Raw genomic sequence first — 6290 nt, 5'->3', positions numbered from 1 at the left:
TGGAACTAAACCAATAGAAGAAACATTTGACCAACATACAAAACCACAACACACTACGCAAGATATTAAAATACAAGAAGGTGTTTTTCGACAAGGCCAATTTAGTCAACCATATGAAGATAGTGATTTTACTATAAATACCTTAACCCAACCTTTCACCCTTGATAAGGACCTCATTCAAGCTGACTATATGTCAGATCAAAACTATTTTTACAAACTTATTCCAGAAAAGAACAAAGTCTCATTAAAAAACAATTCTTTACATTTTGTAAACAAGTCGAAAAGACTATACCATTTTTTACATATTTAAAATATTTTCATGAAAAGAAATTAAACGTATTGGAAAAGAAAATACACAAATGGCATAAAGTAAATAATGAAGGAGGCGTTAGTGACCTCGCCCATGAATGTGAAAAACCACCACTTGACAGAGTATTTTTCAAAAAGAACCAAATATCTCATGGAATGCAACCCATTGTAAAAACTGACAATATTGAAAAAACCCACATAAGAGAAATCAGCCTACAAAACAATTGGACCAATGTATCATTACATATCATAGGACAACAATTAGATAGGATAGAAGAAAAGATAGATAGAAATCATGAAGACATTACAAATATAGAACACATAGAAACACCCCAGGCACCATCTCCTTTACTACCAAAACCAAACACTATATATTTATCCCAACGATATAGTAATCCAAAACCATATGATCTAATAGATCCAGCTATAAAACCCATTAAACAACCTTTCACAAAAATGATACCTCCATCACAAAACCCTATAGAAATAGTAACAATAAATCCAAAAACAGAATTACAAGATATGTCAAAATTGTTACAAAACATTATAAAAGAACAAGGTACTACCTCAAAACCTATAGGAGGTATTAAAATAAAAGAACCTACACAAAGTAAGATATCAAGTGAGAGTATTAGTAAAGATAAAAATAAAATAACAATTTTAACTGAATATAATGAAACCTCTTCATCAGAAGATGACACTATAGACAATCCCTTGGAAGCATCAGACTCTGGCCAAGAAGACAATATCCCTGTAAATACTATAGGAAGAAATTATGATAAAAGACCAGATGATTTAAAAATATTAGATAGGAAACAAAAACAATATAATGCAAAAAATATTTATGAATGGAATATAGATGACTTATCAGAAACAGAAATAATACAAATAACAAAAGAAATGGTCATCGTAGGAAATATTTATAAACAACGAGTAGGCATTACAGAAAAAGATGCCGCTGAAAATATTATATTAGGCTTTACTGGTGAATTAAGAACTTGGTGGGATAAATTATTAAGTAATGAAATAAAAACAAATATATTAAATGCCAGAAGAATAGATAGTACTACTGGAGAACCTGTAATTGACCCAACAACAGGACAACCGCAAGCTTTTGTACTAGCTTATTTAGTCTATAATCTTATATCTCATTTTATAGGAGATTTAGATTTATACACTGAAAGAAATAGTGAAATATTACAAAATCTTAAATGTAGGAAGTTAGAAAATTTTAGATGGTATAAAGACAATTTTCTAAAACGAGTTTATGCATTAGCTGATCCAAACGCATATCATTGGAAAGAAAAATTCCTTACAGGACTACCTAGACTATTTGCAACTAAAGTAAAAGAAACAATTGAACAAAAATTTGGACACATTTCTTATGATGATTTAACATATGGAGACCTAATAACCTGTGTAAATTTAACAGGCATTAGACTATGTAGAGATATGAAACTACAACAAAAATTAAAAATGGAAAATAGACAATCTCGAAAAGAATTAGGGAATTGGTGTGAAAAATTTGGATTTGGAACCATAAAGAAACAAAAGCATAAAAGATATAAACCATTTAAAAATAGAATTTATAAACAATATAAGTACCCTAGAAAGTCATATAATACATATAATAGATATAATAAACAGATAACTAAAAAACCTTTTACAAAGCGACCTTTTAAAAGAAATAATTATAAGAAAAACAATTTTAAAAGATCTAATGATAAAACTAATATAACTTGTTATTTATGTAATCAAAAAGGACATTATGCAAAAGAGTGTCCTGCACGAAGAAAAATACATGAATTAGGCTTAGAATTAAAAATAGATAATATAGAAAAATTACTAGAAAAAATTGACCAAAATAAATTATCTTCCTCAGAATTAGATGATGAATATAATAGTGATACTTCAATAGACACAATAAGTAGTTCAGATAGTAACCATGATTGTCAAGGAGAACTTTGTAATTGCAACAATAAAATAAACGTTCTAACAGAATATAAACAAGTATTAGAACAAATAGAACAAGTACAAGATTCAAATATTAAACAAAAAATGTTTAAAAAATTAACAAAATTAATGAATGAAGAAATAAAACAAGACACTGTACCACCAACCAAATTTGAAGATATTGAACAATTGTTTAAAAATAAAAAATCGGTAACAACAATTTCCTCTATGGATTTACAATCTGAAATAAGACAATTAAAATTGGAAGTAAGACAATTAAAATTAAGATGTGATTATTTAGAACAAAATCAAAAATTAACGCAAAATATAGAAATAGGACAAAGTTCAGGAAAAGATAAATTAAACATAGAACAGAAACCAACAGAAATAACGTCAGAAAGTGAAGGAGAAACAGCATTAAAATTTAATGACATTACAAGAATAAGATACCAAAAATGGTATGTAAAAATAAATTTGGTAATAAAAGATTTTACACTAGAAACCATAGCAATGTTAGACTCAGGTGCAGATATGAACTGTATAGACCAAGGTATCATACCTAGTAAATATTTTCATAAAACAAAACAGACCCTATCAGCAGCAAATTCTACAAAGGTAAAAATAGATTACAAAATACCCAGTGCACATATATGTAATAATGGAATTTGTTTTAAAACTACTTTTATGTTAATAAAAAATCTGAATACACAAATTATATTAGGAAACCCATTTTTACAAATGTTGTATCCATTTAAGGTTACCCAATTAGGATTAGAAACAAATGTGTTAGGACAAGATATTCTTTTCCAATTTATAACACCCATTAGTTGTCATGATGTTAATCTATTCCAACAAACACATGTAAGTAAAATTAATAATCTCGAAAACCAAATAAAATTTTTAAAAAAAGATTTGCATTCTATAAAAATAGAAGAACAATTAGAAAAACCAAGTATACAACAACACATAAAAGAAATTCAAGAAAAATTTGAAAAAGATTTATGTTCAGATTTACCAACAGCTTTTTGGAATCGCAAACAACATATAGTAACTTTACCATATGAACCAGACTTTAAAGAACAAGATATACCAACAAAAGCAAGACCTATACAGATGAACCAAGAAATGTTAGAATTCTGCAAAAAAGAAATCCAAGATTTATTAACAAAAAAATTAATTAGACCAAGTAAATCACCATGGTCATGTGCAGCTTTTTATGTAATGAAAAATGCAGAGATTGAAAGGGGAGCACCCCGATTAGTCATAAATTATAAACCTTTAAATACAGCTTTAAAATGGATAAGATATCCTATACCAAATAAGCAAGATTTATTAAATAGATTATACAAAGCACAAATATTTTCAAAATTTGACATGAAATCTGGATTTTGGCAAATTCAAATAGCTGAACAAGATAAATACAAAACTGCATTCACAGTACCATTCGGACAATATGAATGGAATATTATGCCTTTTGGATTAAAAAATGCACCAAGTGAATTTCAAAAAATAATGAACGATATTTTTAATCCATATAATTTTATATTAACATATATTGATGATGTTTTGATTTTTAGTGAAAATATAGACCAACACATTAAACATTTAAATATTTTTTATAAAGCTGTAAAACGAAACGGTTTAGTCTTATCAAAACCAAAAATGAAATTATTTCAAACTAAAATTAGATTTTTAGGACATGAAATATACCAAAATACTATAGTACCAATACAAAGAAGTTTAGAGTTTGCTAGCAAATTTCCCGATGAAATTAAAGAGAAAAACCAATTACAAATATTTTTAGGATCATTAAATTATGTTGCTGACTTTTTACCCAATCTAAGAATTTTATGCAAACCTTTATTCAACAGGCTAAAAAAGAACCCTAAACCATGGACAGCTGAACATACTAAACTAATACAAGAAATCAAAAAACATGTTAAAAGTTTACCATGTTTAAATATTTGTAATCCAAACTACCAAAAAATAGTTGAAACGGATGCTTCTGACCAAGGATATGGCGGTATACTTAAACAGAATATAAACCATAAAGATTATATTATTAGGTATTATTCTGGAATTTGGAACCCTACACAAGAAAAATATTCTACTATTAAAAAAGAAATTTTAGCTATTGTCTTATGTGTAACAAAATTCCAAAGTGATTTATTAAACAAAAAATTCACTATTAAAGTAGATTGCAAGGCAGCTAAGGATGTATTAACAAAAGATGTCAAAAATCTAGCAGCTAAACATATTTTTGCAAGATGGCAAGCTTTTCTATCCATATTTGATTTTGAAATTATTCATATTAAAGGAACTGACAATTCTATTGCAGATTTTTTAACACGAGAATTTTTGCAGGGAAGATGACAGACAAAGGAAAGGAAGCAGAAAAGATCTCTTTGAGATCACAAAGTTCACAAACAAATTTGACAAAATTACAATTATTTACTCCAGGACATAGTTCTGTCCAAAATATCACGGGACAGTTATCTGTACCCAGACCATTATATACAAATACTACTAGTATAATAAATAGACCCATTGGTCATATATCAAGTGCTTTGATCACACAACCACATTATGCAAGACCAAGATCGCCCAGACCTCATTTTACTTCATTTAACAAATTTAGCCCATTACAGGCAGTACCAATAACCCCATCCACATTTAAACAGGCTGTCACCAACACCTCATCTCCAAGCTACACAATACCTACAAGCCCATCTTCTTCAAGCCAAACTGATTTAACCCAATATAAATATAAGCCCATTGAAGACCAGATTATTACCATAGAACCAGAATATTGGGCACAAAACCCTCATTTAAATGAATACCAACTTTGTGAAACCATTTTTCCCAAAACTCATTACTACATCCCTGACAATTTCCAAAAATCCCAAATCTATTATGAAGCCATTCTCACCCACACAAATTCTATCCTCATACAAAACAATTTTGATCCTCATAATCATACCAAACTCAGATATTGCAAAGTGAGGCTACTCAAGGTATGGACTCTTACTGAGTGGGGACAAGAACCCCATAAAACAAAAGAATTTACTTATACCAATGGACAATTGAGACAAAATGCAAAATATAATTATTATGATTATCAATTTGCTTGGGAAAGAACATTTTTCAAGCAAAATGAACAATTATCCATATCTTTCTTCTTTTATATCTCTGACAATTTTACTTATCCTATTCCATTTTGGTTTCACCAATGGTGGAACAAATTTGGTATCCATGATGATATTATCCCAGATCAAATTAAACCTGCTAAAACCCAATTTTTTGATAAACAGCAATTACCAGAAACCATTATTTGCTCTCCCCAGTGGCTTATTTACTCCCATTACTTTCATATACCTTGGATTTTCATGACTGAATATCATATTAAAGACCAAGTCATTGACAATTTCCAAATTCCCATGATAGTCAGAAAATACAAAACTAAATGGTGGACTAAAACTAATCTCCAAGGTTGCTGCCAAATAGCAGTAGACCAGTTTTTTGTAAACAATCCACAATATTGCAAAACACCTAGCCCAGCCGTTATTACCAAACAAGAAACCTTTTTAGCCCGAAAACAACAAATTATGGCACATATGGCTGCCTGTACCTCCGAACAAGAATATGAAAAATTACTTGAAGAATTAAAAGAAACAAGGAGTACTGCAGCATCACCATCACCAATCGACTTATCTGATGACAATGATGACTTTTTTACACAAGCAGAGATATAATGACAAAGTGGCAAGCAGACAAAGTGGCAGACAAAAGATAAAGAAAAAAAAGAGAACAAGACAAAAGCATGATGATGTCACAAAGCATTCAGTGGATAAATGGCCGACAAGATAAAATAATGGCCGACAAAGTAAAAAGCAAAAGCAAAAAGAAAAAGAAGAAAAAACAAATGACTCAGCAACAGACAAAAGAAAATGACGCACTGACCGACACTCTTCACCAATGAAGGAAAGACAGCTCAGCAAGCACTATAATGGACCGCTCAATCAAATTTA

Source organism: Manihot esculenta, chromosome 8 (genome assembly GCF_001659605.2).
Source record: "Manihot esculenta cultivar AM560-2 chromosome 8, M.esculenta_v8, whole genome shotgun sequence".
Lineage (NCBI taxonomy): Eukaryota > Viridiplantae > Streptophyta > Magnoliopsida > Malpighiales > Euphorbiaceae > Manihot > Manihot esculenta.
This window is presented reverse-complemented; position numbering follows the sequence as displayed.